The sequence below is a fragment of the Heloderma suspectum genome, chromosome 4 (assembly GCF_057233095.1).
Source record: "Heloderma suspectum isolate Gila_16-S chromosome 4, 16-S_ref, whole genome shotgun sequence".
Classification (NCBI taxonomy): domain Eukaryota; kingdom Metazoa; phylum Chordata; class Lepidosauria; order Squamata; family Helodermatidae; genus Heloderma; species Heloderma suspectum.
Window position 1 is genome coordinate 221,800,985 of NC_139461.1, and position 13,963 is coordinate 221,814,947.

At 43.1% G+C, this 13,963-nt stretch overlaps 1 long non-coding RNA gene across 1 annotated transcript in view; it reads right to left on the reverse strand.

Annotated features, from left to right (window-relative positions):
* Positions 1-1,779: 1,779 nt before the first annotated feature.
* Positions 1,780-13,963, reverse strand: part of LOC146348108 (uncharacterized) — a 79,876-nt gene continuing 67,692 nt past the window's right edge. Inside the window, exon 3 of the long non-coding RNA XR_014790529.1 lies at positions 1,780-3,097. This is a non-coding gene — a long non-coding RNA (uncharacterized LOC146348108). The remainder of the gene's footprint in view (positions 3,098-13,963) is intronic.

Consider the following 13,963-nt stretch of genomic DNA (forward strand, 5'->3'; position numbering starts at 1 on the left):
CTACAAAACGATGATAGAAGGTGATCATGCACAGAGATTACTCATGTGTTACTAGAGGATAAACTTACAAAGAAAGCTCTGGTTTTATGAGCTCTACAGCAGACATTTTGCTTCTTTCTTTCATTGTCTTCTGGTGGTGACCCAGTGAATACTTTCTCATGAGATGTGAGATTGTAGAGGATCATTAAATAAACAATAACCAATTTTTTTTGTATATGTGGTTTTGACAAAACAAGACTCATATCCTTTTTTAAAAATCACAGGACATTATCTCTGCATCTAAGTACAATAGAACATAAAAAGGAAATTTTGGTCAGAGTCCATTTGATGTTTCAAAATTCCAGACACAGTATGAACAAAACCACAAAGTTGTAGTACTGCACCCCCTCCCTTGTTCTACTCCTTTTTGCTGCTGCTTCTTTGATGGACCACCACTTCAAACTTTGGCGTTGCTGACTGGCTTAGCAATTTGTTCCTCGTATCATATGGCAAGTTTCTGAAGCTTCAGATGCATAGTGGCATTTGCTTCTTGTCTTAGAGTGGGGGGGCGGGGAGACACAAGAGTTAAACATGAGGATCCAATTGTCTGATAAACAGAAACATCTGCTGGAGTCATGAACAGTTGATTAGCGGAGTTCATTTCCAGGGTACAGCTTTCAGTGGAGCTCTCCTGTTTCTCAACATTGCATGTGTCAGCAATTCCCAAATGGTGGGTCAAGACTCACAGCTGGCTCATGGGAGCCCTGTGGTTGGATCACCAGGTTGCTGGTGGTGTTGGGTCAGTGGAAGGGCTCCAGCAAGGTAACTGTATCTGTATGTTGTGCATCATGGGACATACTCTCTGGCTTTCTTAGAACAGGACTTCATTTCTCAGCTGCCAGTTGGTTAGAGATGGGCCTCTAAAAGAGCTTCCTGAATTATGCCCATTCCTACCTACACTATGATTGGTTTCTCTCACACAATATCTGTCTTCCTTCCTGCCCTGCCTGGACAGATATCTCCAAATGTGTAACATTTGGCCAACTCTTTGCTTTTGAGTAAGGATCATTCTAAAATAGATTCAATTTTGGATGGCCCTGCAGTTGCCCTGTCAGGATCCATCCTGTGCACTCATGAAACAGAACTGACTGAAATTCCAACCAAGTACAGTTGCCTATATTTTTTCTGATTAATACATGCATACACACAAAATGACATACACTCACACCCGCTCCTTTTACATGTTGTGTAACTTACATTTTTACTTTCGTTCAGTACTGAGCTCCTACTTAGGCCATTTTATTGTAGATGTTCCATCAGCATATCAGTTATAGACTAAGATTTATAATTAGTGAACTCTTTTGTTTCTTTACTTATTTTGTTTTATTATTATGTATGTTCTTTTTGTTGCCTTTCTTTTGATAACTTATTTTGAAATAAAAGTTCATGATAAAAAAAAATGAAATGGAACTGACTCAATATTTCAGCGAAAGGGAAGTTTTCAACATTTTTGTGTAGATTAGAAGATACCATGAAAATGGAATGTATTTTAAGTCATCCTATGTGACAATCACACTCACATAAATGTATTTTTGCTGCATATCCATGTGTCGGGAAGCTGTTATTAGCCCTAATAGTTAACAGTGCATGTACACAATGTGCACACACAGTGTAACACATGTATGTGTGAAAGGGATGATCAGACATATTGATCTATGTATGGATTTTATGCTATTTTCCTGCACAGAACTGCTTTCCATGGAAGTATTGTCATGTTTAAAGGGATCACCAGCCAAGGCTAGAACTTGTCTATAAAATTTAATTTCAGCAGTGAAAGTTGGCCTACAAACAATCAAACCGAGCACACATTATTTACAGCATGTGCAAAAAAGTCAAAACACAAGTGTCATTTAAAACAAACAGATAAACACACTGACTTACTAGTGAAAAAAGATGTTTTAAAAGGCAATCCTCTCTGAGGATTGGTGAGTGGAACTCTTAGTGACATGTCATGGGAAGTCAGCCAATCAGCACTCGGCACAGCCAACTTCCACTTCAAACAACTTGCAGAACTGTCCCTCCCTCTCCCCTCTAGCTTGACCCTGGAAAGCAATGGTATATTTGGATAAAACATGCTGCCAGGTCAGTGCCATGGCTCTAAAATTGTTACATGTGTCTTCACCACTTGCTGATGCCAGTTTATGGGCTCCTTTGGGACTTCATCTGGCATTTTCTAGATCTGAAGGCCTTACTGACAGCTACTGTAAAAGGCCAAGCAAGCACTAAAACCATAAGAGCATTTATGTAGCTCATTTAATTTCTTTACAAAGTTATCTCAGTAATCCTTATGACTCAGTGCCCTTTCCTCCTGATTGGCTATATATTGGAGCCATATATAGGCCCTTGTAGGATAGATCAAACTCCAGTTGGGGAAGTGCCACAGATCAGCAGTAGAGCACATGCTGTGCAATTGCATACAGAAGGTCCAGGTTTGATCTCTGGCATCCTTAGACAAAGAACTGCTACCAGTCAGTGTACGCAGTACTGAGCTATATGGTCCAATGGCTTGACTCGGTATAAGGCAGCTTCCTGTCTTCCAGTCCTGACCATTACCTTTGTCACCAAAGCAAGCAAGTCAGGACTGATCCACTGCTTACAATGTGTTTTGCGGTTCAGCTTCCCATATTCCCTTGCCTGCTCTTCACTTTCCAACTGCCTTTCTCGGTCCTGACTTTAACAATTACCCCCCATGATCTGCACATTTTTGCATCTCTACCCACTCCCATTCAGGTTTGGCACCCCAGCAGCTTGCCTATTAAGCTGTCTCTTGAGAGTTGGACCATAACTTCAATATCACAATTGCAAAAACAAACAACCCCCTAAACAAAAAAATCAAAACAAAACCCACCAATCAAACATATCTGTTTGTATTTGGGTGGGGGACAACTCAGAGCAAATGTATATGCAGCAGACCACAAGTCTATCATGCTGTTCTGGAGTAGGCTTCAGTAGTATGAAATCACCAAGATTTCTTCTTCTTCTTCTTCTTCTTCTTCTTCCTCTTCCTCTTCCGCTGCTGCTGCTGCATTTCTATTCTGCCATGAGATAACCACAGTAGCTATTGAAACAAAAACACAAAACAAGAAATAAATCAAATCAATGAATACCTCATAAATTTAGCAGAAAAAAACAGCAAAATGGTTTAAAGCAAAGAGCAACATGAGATTGGCTACAGATGCAGCCAGTCAGTACCCTATTTTCAAAAGTCTTCACACTAAAACAGCAGGAATAAGACAAACAGCCTCCCAGGGCAACCTTTCAAACTCTGAAGAGACCATTTCCCATGTGGCAGGGAAAGATGAAGCAGGGCTGCCAGTGATAATTGGGCAGGCTTAGGGTGGCCATCTAGCCTGCTTTATAGAGGACAGTCCTCTATTTGAAAGGCTGCTAGAGGACAGTCCTCTATTTGAAGGTCTCCTCTGTTTGAAGGGCTGTCCAGTCCCGAGCCCAGTATATTTATAAAGAACCATGAGAAGGAAGAGCTGGGCCTTGAAATTGCGCATCAACAGCACCCGGACAGCAGACTAAGTAAGGCACACAGGTCACCTGGTCACAGTCTTCCCCACTATGGTGAGATGTGTTGCATTTCCATGTAAATTATAGTAATTATTCTAAATTTGTATATGTAAAATTATCATATGCAAATTGATCTCCACTTTCCCTTTTTGGGGGTGATATCTAAGTGGCCACCCAAGGTGGGCTCCTATTGGAGGAGAGGGCACTTCAGTTATCCTGGGCTCTGGCCAATGTGTAGATACATTGATTTATTGTTCCTGCATTGTACATGCAAAAACATTTCAAGACTGAAAATGCACAGCCATCCTTCACCTAGGATCTCTATATGCTGACTAATTCCTCAGTGAAGAAATGAAACACCTTGTGGCTTTTTAGATTAAAATGATAGAACAAAGGCAAATTATGAGGTTGTAGATAAGAGGCAGAATCAGCAGGGAGACAAATTGTTCCGTAGATGGCAGGTTAGTAATTTGGCAGAGTTGCTTTTGATTTTCCAGAAAGAAAAATGGAAATGGAACCAAGCAAATTATAAAACCTTAACCTCACACCTCCACTCTGGGGCCAAATTTAACATTGCCAGGAGCTCAGCAGTGAGGGCGTGGACATGCATATTTTGTACACGTGTACTTGGGAGCATCACCCTAGCCCCTTGTCTAGAACATCTTTTGTTCTGTGAAACACTGCACAAGCCAGAGACCCATGACAAGTCAGAGCAAACACCACGGATACTAGAACACTAGGCTACCTGCCCACATTGTTGTTAAAGTTCATGAGTTCTTTGTCTTCTGCCCTAACTGAATTAAGAGGAGTTGCTCCTCTGCAGTATGCAAAGCATGAAGAATCTGGATAAATGCAGATTTCTTCCTGAATGCCAAGTTATCATCTTAGTCAAGCAACCCATGTGAGTAATTTAAAGTGGCCAGTCTTAAACCTTGGCAGGAAATATGTCCGATACTGAACCTTCCTTACCTCAAGATAGATCAGCAGGTCAAAGTATCTCCTGAGTACTTGGGTGTTTTTTTTTGTTCTAAGGTTTGCTATCTGATTGTCTCTTTTGTAATGTTTAACCAGGCAGCCTAAACTTAATCAAGAAGCCAGGAACCACTGGAAGGCTCCTATTCACTTCTTAGTGTGAAGCTATTGTTTAACCTCATCCTGAATATGCCCAAAGTCATCCTTTCCTTTGAGCTTTCCACCTGTACCCCAGCCTTCCCCAACCTGGCACCTCCAGATGTTTTAGACCAAGCAAATGGATCCTATTTTGCAATATCCAAAGGGGCAGCCATGTTAGTCTGTTGCAGCAAAAACAACAAAGACCCTTGTGGCACCTTAAAGACTAACAGATTTATTTATTCTGGCATAAGCTTTTGTGAACATTGTCTGCTTCATCAGATGCATGAAGTGTCAACCTCAAATTGATCGATCTACATACACATGCAGGGGTGGGGGAGATGTGAAGTTGTCAGAGGGAATCAAAATGCAAAAAAGTACATACAGTGATAATTACCTTAAAAGTTGCCATTCACCAGACATTGTTGGGCAATAACACAATCATTGCAAAGGTGAGCTGATTAACATATGTAATATGATTTTTTTTAAAAACCCTTTGTCCTTATTCAAACCACAGGAAATAGAGTTGAATTTCTCAATGAATTGGACTTCAGCAATTGGTATCTGACTTTGAAATTCCTTTCTTCAAGAATGGCCACTTTAAGGTCATTCACAGAGTGTCCCTAGAGGTTAAAATCCCCCTCCCCGTTTCTGAAAATCGCTATTCTTTAGGTCAGATTTGTATGTATTATTTTGCCATAGAAATTGCAGGCACAGGAGCCCTTATCTGGATCGGGGCCCATAGTGGAGAGAGAAAGGGTTAAAGCTCCCTTACCTCTACACTAGTGTCCTGTTCCATATTGGGGGCCCTGTGCACACTCTACAGTAGAAATGGAAAATGAAAAAAAGACATAGCTGCTAACTACATCTTTAAAGTAAATGTCTGCTTTGACCCTAAGTCTCCACTTCAATCTCTGAATGAGATTGGATGTATTTTGAATCTAGTGTGCCTGCATGCTAATGTGTGTGTGTGGACACAAGGCACCCGTGTAGTAGTTTCTCTTCCATCCTCTTGTCATAACTGGCTCTGCAGAGACAGAGGGTCAATACTGCAGAATGTGTTTGAGTTGCACATATTCTATAAGAAGGGCAACCAAAACCATTCCGAGACAAAACATTTTATTATTTTATTTATTTATTAGTGATATTTATGAATCGCTTATATTAAAGACATTTCTAAGGGCACAATCCTATGGCCATCTAGACAGCGTAGTTTCAAATAAAGCTGTGGAAAGTATGTTCAATTATAGCTATGGCATCTGTCTTTTCTCCATGTAAATTAAGCCATAATAAATGGCATAAACAAAAACAAAACAGAAATAGGACTAAAATGAAGATCATTACAAGGAAAGTGCCTCTCATTGGACATCCCTTGGTCTGCCTCCCTTGATCTACAGCCACCTAATGTTGCCACCATCTTAACTTGTTTATATAAGAAAACTTACTTGTCACCTACTATTCTCACCACCTTTAATAAAACAAATGAAAATCAAACAGAAAGATAGCTTGGGAAACTAATAGCACAATCCTATACATGTATGCTCAAAAGTAAGTCTCACTAAGTTCACTGGGGCTTACTCCCAGGTAAGTGGGTATAAGATTGGAGCCCAAAAATGTTAGCAACTGATCTGGAGCAGGGACTAGGTGTAGAATCCAAAGTGTTTCTGAAAAGTATGAAAGAAAACTGCAAAAGCAGCTATAATCCAAGCCATCTGGGATTCTAGCTTCAGGAAAGAAAGAAAGAAAGAAAGAAAGAAAGAAAGAAAGAAAGAAAGAAAGAAAGAAAATCATAGAATATAATAGTAGGATTGGAAGGGGCCTACAAGGCCATTGAGTCCAACCCCAGAAAGAAACACTGGGGGGATTGGGATGCTAAAATATTGTAGTGGAAGGATGGGGAGAGACAACTGCTCATGGTCCTACAGCTGCTTGCACTTGGAACTGTATTTTCCCAAGGGTTGATTTATTAGTCCCAGTCGTATCATTCATTGGGATAACCATCACCACATTTAATTACTGGCTTTTTACTTAGCTGCAGTTGTAGTGTGCAGTTGTAGTTCTGTAGGCCATAGTTTCAAGTGCTAGAGTTGCCTTTTTTTCCTTGTCAGAAGGCTCCATTCTTTTCACGGCAGTCCAGTCCAGAAGGCTGAACTTCAAGTGTGGATTCTCTAACTGCAGTTATGATACTCTAAAATGAAGGAAGCTGTTAAGGATGTAAGAACTGTTGTGCTGAGTCAGACCAGTTCTTGCTCAATGTCAGCTTTCTATCAACAATGGATAATCCGAGATCTCTGGGGAAAAGAGACGGGAATTTCTAGAAAGTTGTACTATCTTTGTAAATGAAAACTGCACAAAACATCCTGTGACCATTTCACAGGTTAACCACGAACAACCCAGGGTTCACAACCCAAGAACAAACTATGGGCTCTCTTCCTGGTTTGTTTGTGATTAAAAACCCATAGTTAAACCATAGTGCAGGGTTTGCACATAACAACAACCCACGATTCAGCAACAATCCATTATTCAATGACAACTCATACTCAGGGTTGTCATTATGTGTAAACCAGGCCACAGTGTGGTCTTCAAAATATTCTCTGAGATCATGTAAGACATTTCTGGATTAGATATTAACCATGGGCCAGTGGCAAACTGAACTATATGTGAAATGCATGGATCTATCTAGCTTGCACTGCTAGGGTTACTTTCCTTCATAGGAATTGGGACACATTTTCATACGAGCTCAAATGAATTTCACGTTTCCAAACAATCAATGGGGCAGGGTATGGAAAGGTGAAAGTCTTATAGCAGAGGGTTATTTGCTGAGTTTTAAAAGTTATTATTGTCAGCACAATCCTATTGACCAGTTTGCACGACACGCCAAGGCTCACCACGGGTTATTTAAGCCATGGTGAGTTGTGGTATATGCTGGGCACAATTTGAACATGCAAGCCCCAATCAGGGGTTGTTGTACTGTCCAAACCTGGCCTACAACAAGCCAAGGATTGTGTTAGGGTTGTTTAAACCTCACACAACCCCTAATGGTCAGGTTCAGACAACACGACAACCCCCTGATCGGGGGTTGCATATTCAAAATGGTGGCTGGCAGGAACTGTGGCTTATCAGAGGTTAAATAACCCACAATGGGCTGTTGTGTCATGCAAACCAGCCCATTGTGTGTCTACTCAGAAGTAAGACCAATGGGGGAATTACTCCCAGGTAAGTATGTATAGAATTGCAACCTTAATAGGCTAGACCAGAGGTAGGTAACCTGGTGCCAGATGGTTTGTACTACAACTTCCATCAGCCCCAGCCAGCATGGCTAGTGGTCAGAGATTATGGGAGTTGCAGTCTAAAATGCCTGGAGGGCACCAGGTTTCCTATCACTGGGCTAGACATAATCTTAGCTCTAGAGAGGTGGAGTGTACAAAACAGAATTAGCAGGAGGAAGGGTGAGAAACAAAAATATCCCCTCCCCATTTTAAAGAGTACATTAGTTCTTCTGGCAGAGTGGATCAGGTTGGAATGTTCAGTTCCTTGAAATGTGACCCCCCCGCCCCCAAGCACTTAAAATATATATTTTGCCAACTTTTCAGAATAGCACAGGCATGGAAGCAAGGAATTCTGCTTGTCATAACTGATGTCACAGGCCCCCATGCAACGTACTCCACACTGCAATGTGCTAACTTTGACAGGGAGAGGGACAAAATGCTAGGAGAACAGTAGAATTGCCTTAATATGCTTGTTTGTTAAGTGAAGCCTGGATGAGAATGTCCCCATAGATGTATTCTGGAAAAATAAAGGCAGGTGGGAGAAAAGACAGTCCTCTGTGAACCACATTTTTATCTTCCCAGTTGTACAAATGGAATATGTGTGTTTTTTTTAATGTTTCATCTGTGTTGGTTCAGTAAAACAACCCAGATGGCTAAAGTAAGCGAGCCAATCGACACACATTAACATACCTGTCAACTGCACGTGACTAGTGGTGTAGTGGTGGTGGGTCACGCCGGGACGTCGCTCTGCCACTTTTTTTGAAGCCAGCCCCCAGCCAGGTCGCAGTCTGCTAGGGAAGGAGGAGGGAGCAGAGGGAGGCGGCTGCCTCTTGGCTGCTGGCCAGACAAAGGGAGCGAGCGAGAGAGGGAGCCTGAGGGAGCTCTGCAGCCTCCTCTCGCCCTCCTCCTCAGCTCTTGGCTTCTCCGCCCATCCGTGCCTGCATGCCCTGCACTGCCCTCATCTCCTGCAACTCCGGCCACCCGTTCACACCCTGCATTTTTTTCTCAGACGTCCAACTGAAATGCCACTGCCTTACTCTCAGCTGCACTGTTTTTGGATCCCAGTTGAAGGCTGTATATCTTACAGAGTTGTACAATCTTAGAAGGGGCGTGGCTGTAAGGGGGCGTGGCTGTGACTGTCACGAAGGGACCCTGCCCTTCTGAATTTGCCACTACACTACTGCATGTGACACAACTTGTCACTAGAAGTTACATCTCTCCCTCTTCTTGTCATTCTGATTACTTGCTGCAGGGGTGGGGCTGATTAGGATCAGAACCAGGGCAAGCTCGGGGGAAGAGTTGCTGGGGGGAAGAGTTTAACCCCTTTTTCTCTGACAAAAATTGGCTTCCCAGCTTCCTTCCCAAGCCAAATAGCAGCTGGGAGGGGGGCATTTTGTGAAGAGCACACTGTAGGGGGAATAGCTTAACCCCTCCCCTCACATGCCATAGTCCTGATCCTAATCTCCACCCCTGTAACAGCTATTTAGAGAAGGGGTGGAGGGAGGGAAAGAGGGAGAAATATGTATCTTCCAGTGACATGTACAGTGTCACATGTACTTTGGCCCTTAAGTGACTTTAAGAAAATCCAATCTGGATATAAAAAAGGGGCAGTACTGAGGTGAAGAGGAAAAGGCAAAAGAAAGAGCAGAGAGCAAATATTATACATGCAGTGAAAGAGTGGGGAAAACCCAACCAAATACAGGATCACATCTTTCTATTCCGGCCGCGGCATCCCTGGAATGACTACCTTGTAAGAGAGACATTTACCACTTGGTCTATCTATATTCAGGCCTTTAGAAATCCTGAATTGCCCTTGAGCATTAGAGGTTCCCTAAGGTCCCAGCACAGAAGGCAGGGGGAAGGGTAGCAAGGGTGGGGAGGGGGGAAGCAAAAGGAGGGAATCTTCAGTTCCAGCTGCAATGGGGGACATAGTTCTTGGAACCTCTAGTTTGTCTTGGAACCTCAGTTTGGATATTACTACTATGATTACCTGGGCAGCAACTGAAACTTTCCCCTACAGTTCTTTTCCCTTTATCTGTAAACTTATTTCTTTCCTTCCTCAGGCAGAAAATACCAAGAGGTTTATGAGAAAGATGTTTGGTCCTTCTGCCTGAATCCTGGAAATGGCTAGGAAAAGCTGTCTTGACTGTCTGGGACTGAAACAGAACATACAAAGTAGCTATCAGAAAAGGGAGGCAAACCATTTAGTGGGGAGGGGGCAGAAATGCCAAAAATCTGAGTTCCACCCAATAACCAAGACAAGCAACATGTCTGGGCTTTCCACTCTGCTGTGGCTTTCAGCTACCACACACTGGCAGGGTGGTCAAAGCAGATGAGTGGGTGTTTGTGTCCCCCCCCCATCATGGTACCCACCTATGAATTACAGCAATCTTGTCTCATAGTGTATTTTCACACACCACACTGTGGCTGCAATCCAATATACTTACCCAGGAGTATGCCCAATTTATGTAACACACATGCTGTTGAAGCACCTTTGAATAACTCTGGTGAGTTCACTATTAATTGATTGATTGATCTTATTTTAAATTATTTTTAGGCCACCTTGAAGGGTAAGACCCACTCAAGGTGGCATACAGGGTATTAAAAAAACATGATATGGAATAGAAATGGGAAGGGAGGCATTTTTAAATTTAACATGTATAGTCTGGGCAACGTTGAGTTTGATCATACTTAGCAGAGGCAGAATATGCCACCCCCCAAGAAAAATGATAAGCACAGTTAGTGCTGCTCCTGATAACAACCATGCGGATTGCCCTCTGTCTCAATTTTAGGCCACATTGCACACCCTTAAGAGTACAGTGGGCAGGGGAAGGGATTACTTTGGTGACAAGAGACCAGATTGTTATCAGAACCCAGGAAGAAGGCATTGCAAGAATCCTTGCCTCCTGTCCTCTCTCAACTTAGATGCAGAGACACACATTCATACTACGTGCCCTGGCTCAGCTAGGCTGGGCTGTTGCAATCCTGTTGCAATCATCGCTGAGGACAACAGAATGCTGTTAATCCTGGCACACTTACGCCCACGCCCTCTGCTTTGGCGGGACGGGTGGGTTTTGTTTTGGGTGTTGTTGTTTTTACCTCCAATCTGTTGTACCCTATCACTTCAAGGAGAAACACTCCTGATTTGTTGACACAACACTGAAGTCTTGAGAAGGGCTTTTGTTTGGCTGACACACTGACAGATTTATGAAATGCTGTTGCTCTTAGCCAAGGTGCTGAAGGAACAATGAAAGGGCAGAGCAAGGGGCAGTGAGAAATAAGGCTGCTGCTGATGAGATGATGACATGGCTGGTGACACAGCAGTTATGGGGTGGGAAGTTGGATGATCCTCAGATCTGTACTGCTGTTATTTCTTTGAAGGAGTGGAAGAAGAGTTCTCCTTACTGCTATGGTAGCATCGGTAGAGTGCTAATTGTATAAATATAACCGAGGATGCAGCAGGGTACCATTGCTGCAGGGGAAAGAGACTATTTGTTCTGTTTTATCCCCTCTAACTACAGCTGCTTTACTAAAGGAAGTCAATCTAGTGGTGAAATTGACTGGACTGGCTAACAAGTACTGTTTAGTCAATAAAGGGGGAGGAACTTTGCACTGTTCTCCACTCCTACCCCTTCCTTTTAAATTCACTGTGATATGAATGAATAATATGTGCCTACTACTCTTTCATGTCATTTGAACTTTAAAAGGAAGGGGTGGGAATGGAGAACTGTGCAAAGTATTCCCCCTTATTGTGAAATTGACTAAACAGAACAAGGACACACACACAGGACTACTCTGAGCATTGTGGGGTAGGAATAGCGTGTTACAGATTGTGGTACTTATTTCAAAAGTGTCTGCAATACACTCCAAAATACAGCATCAGTCATAATTCCAGTGGCCAGTTTCAAATGTTCCACAGTCCAGCTTGACGTGTTGCTGAAACCTGCAAAACTGGTTTGACCAGAGATCAGTTTTGTGACTAGTCAGAATGGTGACAAGAGCCTCTAGCCAAATAGGGCACTTGCAACTATTCAGCTCCTGTGGACACTAAAGCTCCTGGCCACCACAGCATGCCACAAAGGGGCACAAAAGCAGGCCCACGCAACTTCTGAGCCTCAGGAACTTTTGTTTGTCAGTGCTACAGGGGACAGGGGAAAATTGCATAGGACTCTGCAGAGCTACAGTGCACGAGGAAGTTGGGGACTAGGCCCTTTTTTTATGAAGCATACCATCAGTCAACACAATGCAACTAAACCAACAGGCAGATTTTAAAAAATAGTAATTTTTAAAAAGACAACCAGACTTCTCCAGTCAACAAGAAGACAGCTGTTTTGGATTAATTTCAAGAAAAGCAGCTTACAAATATTTTAAATAAATGCACTTTCTGCACTCAGTAAAAGGGATACAGGAGCAGTAAAGAGTTAGTTGTAGTATATGCAGTGACTTGTTTGGATGAGGACTTATCTGAAATCTGGCAACATAGGAAACTGCCTTATACCAGGTCAGACTATTTGTCAACCAAGCCTAATATTGTAACTGGCACCAGCTCTTCTGGTCTCAGGCAGAGGTCTTTCCCATCAGCTGCAACCTGATCCTTCAAAAACTGGAGATGCTAGAGATTGAACCTAGGGCCCTCTGCATGGACAACATGTGCTCTACCACTGAGTAATTAAGTTCACTTTCAAGGGCTGTAACCTGAAAGCTATCTACAGGAGGAAGTGTTGCCTGAATGTGTGCTGGGGATGGGAATCTATCCCATCCCACAATTGTCCCACTGTGTGAGATAATATGTTCACCCTGTCTGGCATCCCTTGGAAAAGTTCCCCAAAAGAAGGGTGCTTTTTACCGTGGGAATAAACCGTTCATGAAAATCCCTCATTTCAGTTTAGCCCCACCTCTTAAGGGAGAGACTGTAGCACAGTGGAAGAGAGCACATACTTTGCATGCAGAAGATCCCAGGTTCAATCCCTGGCATCTCCAGTTAAAAGATATACCATGTGATGGGAAAGATGCTCTGCTATGGCACTGAATAGCTACTGCCTGTCACAGTAGACAATACTTGGCTAGATAGTCTGACCTGGGGGGTGTCTCTATGCATGATTTACTGAGCTGGCTGCGTTTGGAGGTCATTAGGGATATGTGATGACACTGCCATCCAGCAGCCACCCCAGAGCTTATCAGGGAAAAACCGGATTTCCTGAGACTGCTTAAAGTCTGATTCTTTTCCTTAAGTCACGTTCTCCCCAGTATAGTTGCTGTTTGCCCCAACCCCTGCATTGACCTCAGGTATGCTAGCCCTGCCCAGGGGTGTGCCTTTCACTGTGACCCCGGTCAAGGGGTGTTTCCTGTGTGTTTCCCATCCCTGTGCAAACCAATTAGTGTCTCCTCAGAAGTAACTCCCATTGTACTCTATAAGGCTTCTCCCCTGAATGCCCACATCAGAACTTAAGAGACCTCCCTCAATTGAAATGGCAGTTTAAAGCCCAATTCTCTAAGTGCAGTAAAGTGCGCTCTTGAGGCTCCAATTCTCTGTTGTTTGGTTTATTGCCTTAGGAGGTAACTACTTTGACCCTTGGTTATAGAGATTCTGCACAGCATCGTGTTACAAAGGGGCTGGTTTCCTGATTTTGTGTTTACTGCTCTCTTTCCTAGAATAAATCCATTAGTGTCTCCTCAGAAGTAATTCCCATTGTGCAGAATGAGACTTGACCTCTGAATGCTCACATCAGAATTTACAGAGATCCCCCTCAACTGAATATAGAGTTTAAAGCACAGATTCCCTGAAGCCTGTGAAATACTTTACCGAACCTGCGATTCTCTGTGGCTTGGTTTACTGCCTTAGGAAGTAACTGCTTCACACCTTCATTACAGAGATCCTATGGGGGCTGGTTTCCCATCCCTGTGCCCCCCCTTCCCAGGACAAGCATATGTGTGTCTACTCGGAAGTAACTCCCATTGTGCTCAATGAGGCTTGCTCCTGAAATGCAGGTGCATCTGGAGTTTCAGGGGAAAGGAGAAAGGGGGGAGCC